Below are 13,095 nucleotides of genomic sequence, written 5' to 3'. Positions count from 1 at the left end.
ATAACACTACCAGTTTAATTGACATCAATGACAACATAACAAATCACTAATGAAATCTTCATGCAAATGCCAACAATCTCCCCCTTTGGTATTGATGGAAATACAAATATCAATACCATTGATTGTTGTGATTGTGAATAGGAATCCTGGTTTACATTTTACCATGTACTCTCCTTGTCTTCAGTTTGTCACTAGTTCTTTTCCATATAATCACATAGCTCTTCTCCCCCTTTGACAACAATGCCAAATTGAAAGTAAAACATGCAATGTCAAACTCACTATTGAGCATCAACAATCTGCAACTTGATGCTCCCCCTGTGGAATAACTCCACTCCTACACCAATTCTACTATAAAATTTTGCAAGTAGCTCGAGGACTGATGTAATCTACATCATGCTCAATAAACCTCATGAAGGGGTACAACCCCTAGCTGACTTCAGAGATACTCAAAATTAGTCTTAGGTAGAGGTTTAGTAAAGATATCTACAAGCTGCTCCAAGATCACATATTTACTCTGCACTTTTTCCCTTAAGAAATGATACTTCAATCCAATGTGCTTGGTTCATGTGTGCAAGATAGGGTTCTTTGACATATTTATGGCACTGGTATTGTCACATAATATCTTTACAAGTTCTGTAAACTTCATCTTGAAACCTTCCAAAATGTGCCTCATCCAGATAGCCTAGGTACAATTCATATAAGCATCAACGTACTCAACTTCAGCAATAGATTGTGAAATACAACTCTGCTTTTTGCTACTCCATGAAACAAGTCTTCCTCCCAGAAAGAATGCTCCATCAGTTGTACTTTTCCTATCATCAACACTACTTGCCCAAAATGCATCTGTGTACACCTTCAAGTCAAAGTTTCCTTCATATGGATACCACAATCCATAGTCAATAGTACCTTTAAAATATCTAAAAATCCTCTTGGTTGCTATCAAATGTGTTTCCTTCAGATTCTTCTAAAATGTAGCAACTAGACCAACTACATGAGCTATATCCAGTCTGTTGTGAAACTATCTTCACTAGTTCTCTGAAATCCTATCTTCATTAGGCGTGAATGAAGCCTTTCATACCATGCTCTTGGTTCTTTCTTTAATCCATATAGTTCCTTGTGCAACTTACATGCCATGTCCTTCTTATTAGTTAAAGCATAACCATTTGGCTTCTCAATGTATACTTCTTCCAGTATTCCATTACAAAATGCATATTTCACATCCATATGATATACTTTTATTCTTTTATGAGTTGCAAAACCCAATAAAGTTCTGACACCTTCTAGTCTATCCACTGGTGCAAAAGTATCACCATAATCTTCTCCTTCTTCTTGTGCATAACCTTTGCAAACCAATCTATCTTTTTTGTGAACTACAACACCATCTTCATTCATCTTGTTCCTAAAAACCCACTTAGTACCTATTACATTTTTATTCATCGGTCAGGGTACTAGATTCCATGTGTTGTTCCTCTTAATTCTATCAAGCTCCTCCTCCATAGCTTTAATCCAACAATCATCACCAAATGCCTCCTTAGCAGTTCTAGGCTCAATAGTGGAGATCATGCAAGAATTATCTCTGATTCTTCTTTTGGTTAGCACTCCAACATCCTTATCTCCAATAATCTGTTCAGGATTGTGATTGAGTCTCACATACCTCAGAATAATATGATCATTATCTTCTGGTTCATTTTCTTCATTATCATCATCTTCTTCTGAGTCTACCTATTTCGGTTGAACTGGTACATCAATATTTGGTTTACCGGTTTCAAGTTTCATAGGTTTTGGTTCCAAAAATAAAATGCAAGGGTCTTCATCCTTTTTCTCCATACTAGTTTCTCCTAAGACTTCGGGATACTCATCCACTCAAACATTAACACTCTCAATGATTCTCTATGTCCGATTGTCATAACACTTGTAGGCCTTGGTCTTGGTGGAATAACCAAGAAATATGCCTTCATCACTTTTAGCCTCAAACTTGCTAATATAGTCACCTCTCTTAATTAAACACTTGCTACCAAATATCTTGAAATAACCAACATTAGGTGATCTACCATACCAGTATTCATAAGGAGTCTTTTCCTTACCTCTTTTTACCAAAATCCAGTTCATTGTGTAGACAATTTTGCTGATAGCTTCTCTCTAGAAATTTTTTGCTACACCTCCTTGTATCAACATCGTCCTAGCAACTTCAACAATTGATCGGTTGTTTCTCTCTACAATACCATTCTGTTGTGGTGTCCTTGGTGTAGAAATTTATCGTTTGATATCATTTTCTTCACAATATCTAGTTAATTCCTCAGAAGTAAATTCTCTTCCTTGATCAATCCTTAGACTCTTTATCTTCTTTCCACTCTCCTTTTTAGATAAGACCTTGAATTCCTTGAACTTACCAAATGCCTCTGTTTTATCTTTCAAGAATGTAACCCACATCATCCTTGAGCAACCATCAATGAAGATCATGAAAAATCTATCACCTTGAATACTTTTAGTCCTTATTTGTCCACATAGGTCTGTATGAACCAAACCTAACAGATGCTCCGCTGAAAAAGATTTTCTCTTGAAATTTGAGGATGTCATCTTTCTCAATTGGCATTCCTTACATAGAGCATTAACTGGTTTGTCCAACTGAAGAAAACCTCTCACTTTTTTGGACTTACTCACTTCAATAATGTTGTCAAAATTCAAATGACAAAATCTCCTATGCCAAAGCCAACTTTCATCTATTTTAGCAATTAAACAGTTGCTGACTTTAGTATTCAAGTGAAATAGGTTACCTTTAGTTTGCTTGCCAGTTGCAACCAGTTCACCTTTGCTCCCATAAATCTTGCACATAACATTCTTAAACTCCAATGGGTATCCTCTGTCATTGAGTTGGGCAACACTCAAAAGATTGTGTTTTAGACCTTCAACCCAATAGACATCATTTGCACTGCTCTTTCCATTAAGAGAAATAGTTCCCTTATGTTTAACCATGCAGGGTGAGTCATTACCAAATCTTACAACTTTGCCATCAAATTCCTTCAAAGAAATAAATTTTCTCCGGTCACCGGTCATGTGATGTGAGAAACCACTATCAATGATCTAATCATTAGAATTATCTATGTGATAAACTAAAGCTTTCTTATCAGATGTCTCCTCTTTAATGACTACAAAGATAATGTCTTCATTAGCATCACCATAAGATTCCTCGTCAGTAATACCACCATCAACTACAATAAGACAATCTCTTTTTCCTTTTCCTTTGTACTTCTTGAACTTCTCTCGCTTATGTTCATTATCACCATTAGGATAGTTATCAACTATGTGTCCAATCTTGTTGCATGCAAAATATTTCAAAGGTAATTTACCTCTATATATAAGTTCCTCTAGGAAACCGTTTGGCCAATAATGCTTCAAACTCAACTAAATTGTCTTCATCATCAATTTCTCTACTTGATATAGATTCATGATAGTGACTAACATCTCTACTTTTCCTCATAGATGGGTTAGAAACAGAAGCTCTAAAATTTGATTCAGATTTCTGAACACTACCATCATAACTATTTAATTCAAAAGCAATAAGCTTACCAATGATGGAGTCAAGGGTTATCTTGGTTTTGTCAATAGATTTTATCTCCTGAATGGCTGCAACTTGGATAGCGTAGAATGGTAGTAGGGTTCTCAACACCTTACTAACTACTGTGGCATCATCCATTTTACCACCAACACTCTTGATCTCACCAACTATCTCTTTTATCCTCTGACCATACTGTTGTATATTCTCACCTTCAGCCATCTGCATGTCATCAAACTTCCCTCTTAGACTTTCTTCCTTGGCAATCTTCACATGTTCATCACCACTATAAATATCTTCAAGTTTCTTCCATACGTCATAAGCAGTATTCAAACCATGAACATCAACATATTCAACATCAGACAAAGAACTGATAATAGCCTCCAATGTTTGATTGTTTTCTTTTTGCTCTTTCTTCTGATCATCAGTCATAATCCCACTAGGTGAAACATATTGAGTATTAAAATATTCCCAGTATTGATTAACAAGACTCTTGATATAAATTTTTATTTTATCACTCCATATTTTGTAGTTCTCTCTATTAAACTTCGGACCTTCCTTGTTCATCTTGTTCTGCAAGATCTTTACCTCAAGTTCTTAGGCTTAGACCTTAGAGGACCTAAGATGATCTCTACTACCAATTGATGGTATGATGAAAGAATAAGGATCCGGTCAACTATTGAGAGGGGGGTGAATCAGTAGATAGAAAAAATAATAAAACTTTCACCTTTCTTCGAAATAACCTCTCAAGTAAACTTAGAACTATAAATGCAATATCTCTATCAAGAATAAAAACTATCAAGCTAAACCAGTTGACTATTACAACAGATAACAGTAAACAACTTGAAACTCACAATCATCCAAATAATTTTACTTGACATAAGTAAAACCTTATTTCAGATTGTTACTGGTTATCATGACTTATCAAACTGAAATACGTAGTTAAGCAAATCAACCATTCACCACTTGACACAATATTTTTTATGTGGAAACCCAAATGGTAAAAACCATGGTGAGATAAGTCTCAAAAGATAACTATTTGAACTCTTCTAAAGTTCGCCTTGTTAGGAGCCAAGCCTGTTAAACCTTTTAAAAAAAGTCTTGTTAAGAAAAGATCCTGTTAGGGACCACCCGGTTAAGGGATTGACTATAATGCTTTGTTAGAAGCAATATTGTGTGAGGAGTAACCTTTGTAAAGGATTTAGAATCCAAGCTAATGGATCACTTTGTTAGAGGATTTGGATAACAACAATCTTGTTAGATCTTACCCGATTAATGGATTTAACTGCTATAATTGTTAGAAAACAACAGGGATTTGCTGATCTGTTTGAATAGAATTTTATTTGCTTGTTCAGATCTTTTTCATGCTCCTATCTGTCTTTACTCAAACTACAGATACATCATCCGCTTCGGCAACCACACACTCAATTCAACTTTGCCAACACTTAAACTAAAACAACTCATCGACCTTATAAACAAATCAATTAGGTCGGTGTTACTGCCTTTCTTCAAATTAAATTATTTTAAACTCTATCGCCTTATTTGAAAGACAAAAGTTCAACTAAACAGCTGGGTAAGTGTGACATACACTACTTCCCTCTGAATTTTTGATGGGTACAACTCCCTCCATTAGTTATTCAGGGAATAATCTAATTTAATTAAACTGGTATGCTTTTAATTTGAAAGCACGTAAGGCTGCCTACTTCACTCTAAGATGAGAGGCCGATGGTTTACAAATATTTCAGAGATAAACTATTCTTCAAAACACTTCAACATGAAAAATGGAGGTGATCGAAAAAAAGTTCAGAAACATCGATTCAGCACTTCATAAAAACAAGTAAGAGAAATTAAATCTCTTTTCAAAACCCATATCTTTTAAAAACATGTGGAAAGGAGCTCCAGGATAATAACAACATTTACCATTAGAAAGGTGATCACAGTCGTTCAATTAGATTCATATTTGCAAAGAAATACTACTCCACGGATTCAAAACTCAAAGATTTTCCTTCTCCAAAACACATATGATCTTTATATATATATATATATATATATATATATATATATATATATATATTTCATGCAACAAAGACACAAAAATACATATATAAGTTCTTCCTAATTTCAGATTTCCAGAAACTAGTGACTTCCTTCCAACAAAAATAGAACTCTAAAAACCCAAAATCTAAGTAACTTATTCTAACCCCTTTTCTATCTATCTTAATCTAATTTATAGTAGTCTTTTTAGAAAAGAGGAGGTCTCCCTTAAAACTCAACCTCCTCCGAATCAATTATAAAAACCAACAAAGTATTTTTGGGACAGATGTCCCGAAGTCATTTTAAAGATTATGAAAAACACATAAAATAAAAATGGAGCACTATCATCATGCTACGCTTCTTCTCCATCATCATCCTCCCCTCCATTTTTTTGGGTATCATGGGCGGTTGTGAGCTCCTGAATTATAGACAAGCTTGGACTTTTTATTGCGTTGATCTTCGCTTTTGCGGCTTCTTTGTCCCATCTGTGCTTCACCATTTTCTCTGCATGCTTAGGTAATTGATCATTACCGATAAAAGTCATGGACTCGATCCGAGCAAATTGTGTTATATCTTCAGGAGTGAAATTGCCTTTGGCCTTAACTTTCTCCATGTATAGCCTAAAAGCCTTTATCGCGTCCTGCCTGTTTAGTCCACAAATCCCCAGTTGCCAATCATGGTCCGGATTAACCACTTTGTTGTCATTAACCAAGCTGCACTAAAGGTCCTATAGCTCATAAACAGAAGTCTTGGCATCATAAATTACAGACTTGAATGTGAGTACCCACCATATTATAGTCTTCTTCAATACGAAGAGTTGGCACTCATCAGTTACCAACTTGATTGAATGTTCTATCAAAAATTTGGTGGCTCCATACTCTTCTATCTTGGTGAGCATGGGCAAGACATCTTCCCACTTATGTTCTTCTTTTTCCCAAGGCAAAATCTAGTTCTGAATCTCTGCAATGAGGCTCTGCATCTCGTTACATAACTTCCTGGAGCTTGTTATATACTTTTCACCATCTCTAATCACTCCTTCAATCCATTTCTCCATAGCCCCCGCGATGCTTTTGGCTCGCTGGACTTGACCCATCAACTTATTGTTCTCTGGTGAAGTAGGGTCAAAGATTTTTGAAGCATGGGATATGGGAAGTGCTCCGATGCAGCCAATGTTATCAATGCATTGAGCAAGAATTTTGATATGCCGCTTTAGATCCCTTTTCTCCTGCCCATCTTTTTTTGACCTAGTGAGCATCTTCTTAGTCGATACTTGGATGAAATGATTATCCGAATCCCTACTCATGTTCCCAAGCTCCACTTTGGTGATCTCAAAGTCCTCTGCATTTACCTCCTTATTCTCATCTTTGGGCTTGTAAGAAGAATCTCAGCAACCCACTTTCTAGTCCCTTCATCATTATCCAATATGGCAATTGTTTTGAACTTCTTTTATTTGGGACCCTTCTCCATGTACTTAACCGCCATATCCTGAATTGGGATAGTCACAACAATGAAAGTCCGTTTTTTGCTTACTAAAGTGGTTAGTCACTTAAGAGTTGCACTTGAACTAGTTGTTCCTCGGGTCACCTTACGGGGCGGCGTCATGGCTACAGTGACCAGATGAGAATCCATAGTGTTGACAATGTCATTGTCAAGATCCTCGACTTCGAAAATCTGAGCATCAAGAATTTTGTCCTTTGCCTTGGTATCTTTGATCTGGTCCATTCTCTTCTGCGTAGCACTTCGTGACCTGGAATATCGAGGAGCAATAAAGTCCAGAGCGGGATTGGGCTTGTCTTTGGTGTAAGATGTCCTCTTATCTTTACCTGTATTAACAGGCATAAAAGTGGGGTTATAAAAACATTTTGGGGAACGTAGAGCAGCCTCACTACCTCTTGCAAGACCAATCTTGTTCCCTAGTTTCATTGTTCTTCTCTTATTAACCTATTCTGTAGTTCTTTCCAAAACCCTCTTTGTTTTAAGTTGTATGTCATCCTCTTCTTCTACATCCCAATTAATGCAAGACATTTCGGGTTCAGCTTGGTCTAAGTATCTAGGTTCAAAAAGCTCCAGATAATCCTCTTCAAGCCCACTTATGTCAAGTTTCACCTAGAGTGAAACTACCTGTTCCAATACTATTCTCATGTTTGCCCTTTTGAACACCTCAAGCTTATCATTGCAATCTTCCCAGAAGTGTTCCAAGTGTGTGATTGGAAGATGCGGCATCAAACCAAGACTCTATAAGAAACCTTTATTGTCAAAACCCTTTCTTTCATGATATAGTGGAAAATTGAAGTTTTTCAAGTCGGCTCCAATGCTTAAAGCATCTGACATTGAACTATAGGATAAAATACCCAATTGAATAGGAAAATGATCCTCCCATTTATCGCTGGGTTGAGCCTTCTTAATTACGATAGCCAACTACCTATAGATCTCAGCCAGAACAAAAAAATCTGAACAAAAATGAGGAAGCCTAAAAGGCTCTTCCTCGAAACCGCCTACTCTTATGTAACAAAAGTGAGGAAACTGAACAAAGAAACTATGGTACTTCTTCACTAATGCTTGTGCATCCTCAGACGTCCTCTTAGTTTTCATGTTCTTTAACTCCTAACATAAATCTCCCAGGAAGGTATTATGTACTCTCCTAAAGTCTTGCAAAGCATTATCCTTCTGTAAGATAGGGTAAAAATCATACACAGAAACCTCTCCCTCAACGAGCTGCCTAGGTATACCCACTATCTCTTTAACACATGCGAAGCAATATATTAGATACGAGGACATGAAGAAATTCTACTTGAACTGTTTGGCCATGCTTAGTTGCTCCCTCGTGGAATCGGCAATCAGCTCTACCCAATCAAGGTACTGCTTTCCTTCCAGTACCAGTTGTACATAGCAGTAAATCCAATCATCAAAACTGTAGGCGTCAGCCTAACCTCTAACTCGGTGTAGCAGTAACATGACATCGGGAATGTGGGGAAGCATATGGTTCTTTTTGGGATACTTGGGTAATCTGGAGTCACCCCTTTGAGGAACCTTCAACCAATACTTCGCTACATTATTTCGATGTCCAGTTTTATCCATATTGAACTCAGTAATTGATTGGGCGAGAGGAAAATTTGAGAGCTGATAATCAGGTAATTTGAAAACGGAGGAAATAACTTCCCAGTTAATTGTGAGGAGGGTTTCACCATTATCTCTTTTGATGGTTTCAGACATAGGATCATACCTCGCAATACACTCTCTAACTAGTTCTGGGCAAGGGATAGCGAGAGGAAAGGCTGTCGCTTCTATGAGACCACTACTCATAATTTCTACACCAAATGAACCATCAATTCCTTTGAACACCCTTTCCTTTAAAACTTCCAGATTTTCTGCTTTCAACTCTATATCACTGACTATGGGCTTTGTGCATGCAAGACTGAAGATATTCCCGAAAAGGTGTAATGTGGACTTCATAATTCATAAATAACAACCCTTATTTTCCCCAACAAATCTTATTACGGGAGAGGAAAAATAGGTAAAAATCACTGGAGAGGACAAGAAACAAACTCACCTTCACAATTGAGACGAATCAGACGACTACCAATAAACAAAATTTCTGTCCAAAAACTCCACAGAAATGAAGAACAAGTTTTCAAAAATTAACCACTTCATACCTTATAGAAAAAGAAGTGATATGAACTTATTTAATGCATTAATTCCAATCGTCAACTCAAATGTGTTGAGCGTTGGGATTGGACATCACACATGTGCATTTGAATGCATGGTGGCATTTTTGGAGTAACCGCCAATTCCCAAAAAATGATTACTTGCCTTTAAAACTCAACCAGTTGACGTCACCCGAGATATGTTTCATTCTTCATCATACTTCGCAGTAAATGCACCATCATGTCTTTAGCCCATGGGACCCACCTAATTTGAACATGCATGAACAATCTGAACTAACTTCACGAGAGTTCAAGTAGTTCAAAGTGTACACTGTGCCAAGAAAATTCTCTTTGAAAAGATTAGCTCTGTTAAGTGCCGCTGGTCTTTTGAAACACACTGAACATGTTGAACACCACTTAATTATCTGAACTAGGTTCAAAGGGTTCACGACCTGGTGAAAGAGGATATAACACACCTTATGGGACCATGAAAAAGAACCATTGCAAAACACTTTGAGTGAATGTTAGCATGAAAACCTTTTAGACACCTTAGAACCTGCAGAACCTAAATGAACATTATGAACTCACTTCAAAATGGTTCAATGAGTTCATGGGGTTCAAATAGACCATTTAAAACTTGGCGTTACGGATTAAAAGACAACTTACAAACGGATTAAGGATTGAACCAAGGAAATTCTAGAAAGATAAGGACTTCAAATAGAATTTTGTAGGTTGACTTCCTCTTGCTATGGAGGATAAATGATGAGATAACAGTCGGTTACACAACAAAAACCTAATTCTCTCATAGAGATTACAAACAAGTCAGTTCAAGTATGAACATTGGATTACATAACAATCTCTACACATCATTCAAGAAAGTCTTGACCACTGCTTGATCACTACTTCATCGAGCTCAATAACTCATCACGTGCTTTGTATTACATGCAATATACTTGCTCATTCCCTAGACAGAAAACATTAACTCAACGCACCTAAAAATCTTGGAAACTCTCTTCATACAATATGCATACGTGTCATAATCATTACCACTCATCATCTGATCATAAACCAATATAACCAATTCACCAAACTTAATCAGTTATGGTTTATCAAAACAACAGGTAGGGTTTACTGGTTCAACTCTCCAATACTTCACAATACCGGTTCACTCCACAAACTTACCTACCGGTTATAGTTATTTTCACTTAGCTCTTCCTAGCGGTTACAAAACAACATTATTGTTAGGTCCCGGACACAACTAAGAGTGGGGGGGGTGAATCAGTTGTCAAATAAATTCAAACCAAAACCAACTTAACCAACTTAATGCTTAATATCGATAAACTATGTCAATATGCCAATAGATAGTTTTAACAATTAATTGCTATATCGGTAAGGATTAGCGCATGAAACATAAAGACAAAGTCATCCACAACACATAACACCAATATTTGTATGTGGAAACCTTGTAAGGGGAAAAACCACAGTGGGAAACCTTACCCACAATTAGATGATACTACTATAGATAGTAAGTGTACATAAATGGGGTCTGCACATGCAGAAAGGCCAAGCGCCTAGAGCTCACTGCTCAATCACAAAATGGGAGTCACACTGACTACAGTTGGATGGTTAAATCCAATAAGCATGTACTGCACAAAATAGCATCTTCATATGTTAGGTTCAGTACCGGTGTAGTTCCGATTGCCTTCATAAAAACCGTTCTTCAATCTTCAAATGATGTCTGTGTGTATAGCTCTGCTTATTCTCACATATACCTTCACACAATTCTTTTTCACATTCCACATCCGATCTTACAAATAAGATCTTACATTTATACCATAACCTAAGACCAATTTTAGTAGGTTGGCTCTACAAGATATTACAATAAAAACATTTTACAAACAATACAATATCTGATGCAATAACCGATTGAACATGTCAGCTTAATGTATTTACAACAATAATTAATCATCTCCATAGCGTGCCATGCTGATCTGGAAAAGATAAACATGTCGGTGTAACCCTAGACCTAATTTCCAGTAACAACAAATATGCAAATATGAATATACCAATAAACAAAACTCTAGGACAAGATGTCCAAACGATGTCTTCAACATTACCAAGTGTTTTCCATATCATTCCAAGTGTCGGTGATCATTATATCTTGCTGGTGTACCAGATACCGGTGACTGTGCATGAGTCACTTGCCTGCCGGTGAATGTTGCTGATTCTCCAAAGTGCTAGAGTTTTAGTAGGTGTTGACATCAATGACAAAACCAAACCAAAATACCAACAATTATCACAATAACATTACCGGTTTAATTGACATCAATGACTAACAATAGATATATCAATTGCTGCAGTGTTATCACAATAGATCCTTTTTACTGCTGATTCATGATTTTCCTTAGGATTACTTTGAAATCTGGAAACAATACATACTGCATTCATAATATCAGGTCTGGTTTGTGTCAAATACAGTAAACCTCCTATCATAGATTTGTATCTAGTTGGATTAATAGGTGTAGATTCATCCCTTAGTGATCATTTATCATTTGTTGTCATAGGTGTGCTTACCGGTTTAGAGTTATCCATCCCAAATTTCTTTATTAACTCTTTTAAGTATTTGGATTGACTCAATAATATACCTTTATCAGTCTGTGAAATCCACAATCCTAAAAAGAATTTTATTTCTCCAATCATAGACATTTCAAATTCTTGCTGCATTTTAATAGAAAATTCTTTACATAATCCATCTTCTCCTCCAAAGATTATATCATCAACAAATACTTCTATAATCAAGATGTCATCATTAGTTATTTTGTAATATAAATTTTTGTCTACATCTCCTTTAGTAAAACCAATATTTAAAAGATACTTATCCAATCTTGCATACCAAGCTCTTGGAGCTTGTTTCAATCCATACAAAGCTTTTCTTAACCTGCAAACCATATCATTGTCATCTGTCAAAGAAAATCCATCAGGTTGTTCAATGTACACTTCCTCTTGAAGATCTCCATTAAAAAATGCACATTTAATATCCATTTGATAAACTTTGTAGTTCTTGTGTGCTGCAAAAGCCAAAAATAATTTGACTGCCTCAATTCTAGCTACCGGTGCAAAGATTTCATTGTAATCAACTCCTTCCTTCTGAGAATATCCCTTACATAGTAGTCTTGCTTTATTTCTGACAACCTTACCATCTTCATTAAGTTTATTTCTGAAAACCCATTTGGTTCCAATTACATTTTTATCTTTAGGCCAGGGAACTAATGTCCAAGTGTTGTTTTTCTCAATTTGTTCTAATTCTTCTTCCATAGCTTTAATCCAAAATTTATCTTCACATGCCTCATTAATAGATGATGATTCAATTTGAGAAATAAGACATACCTCTTCATTTTCCAATCTTCCTCTTGTCATAACTCCTTTAAACTTGTTTCCAATTATCTGATCTTCGAAATGATTCAGTCTTACATACCGGGGTGTCTTTGTTTGTTGTTGTTCCTGAGTTACTATGGAATCCTCAGATGATACCAGGGTAACTGGATCTTCATTTTGTACCAGTGGATTTAGAGTAGATTCATTTGTCAAAAATTTTGTTGCCGATTCAGAGTCTATATATCTTGAAGTTCCTTTGAATTGTTCATCAATCTTTACATTTGTACTTTCAACAATTTTTTGCAATCTTTTGTTAAAACATCTATATGCCTTGCTCTTAGATGAATAACCAAGAAATATTCCTTCATCACTTCTAGGATCAAATTTGCCAATATACTCATGTCTTCTGATATAACATTTACTTCCAAAAATTTTGAAATATTTAAGAGTAGGAGTATTACCAAACCATAGTTCATGAGGGGTCTTACC

Source organism: Cryptomeria japonica, chromosome 3 (assembly GCF_030272615.1).
Source record: "Cryptomeria japonica chromosome 3, Sugi_1.0, whole genome shotgun sequence".
Classification (NCBI taxonomy): domain Eukaryota; kingdom Viridiplantae; phylum Streptophyta; class Pinopsida; order Cupressales; family Cupressaceae; genus Cryptomeria; species Cryptomeria japonica.
Note: the sequence above shows the minus strand (reverse complement) of the source record.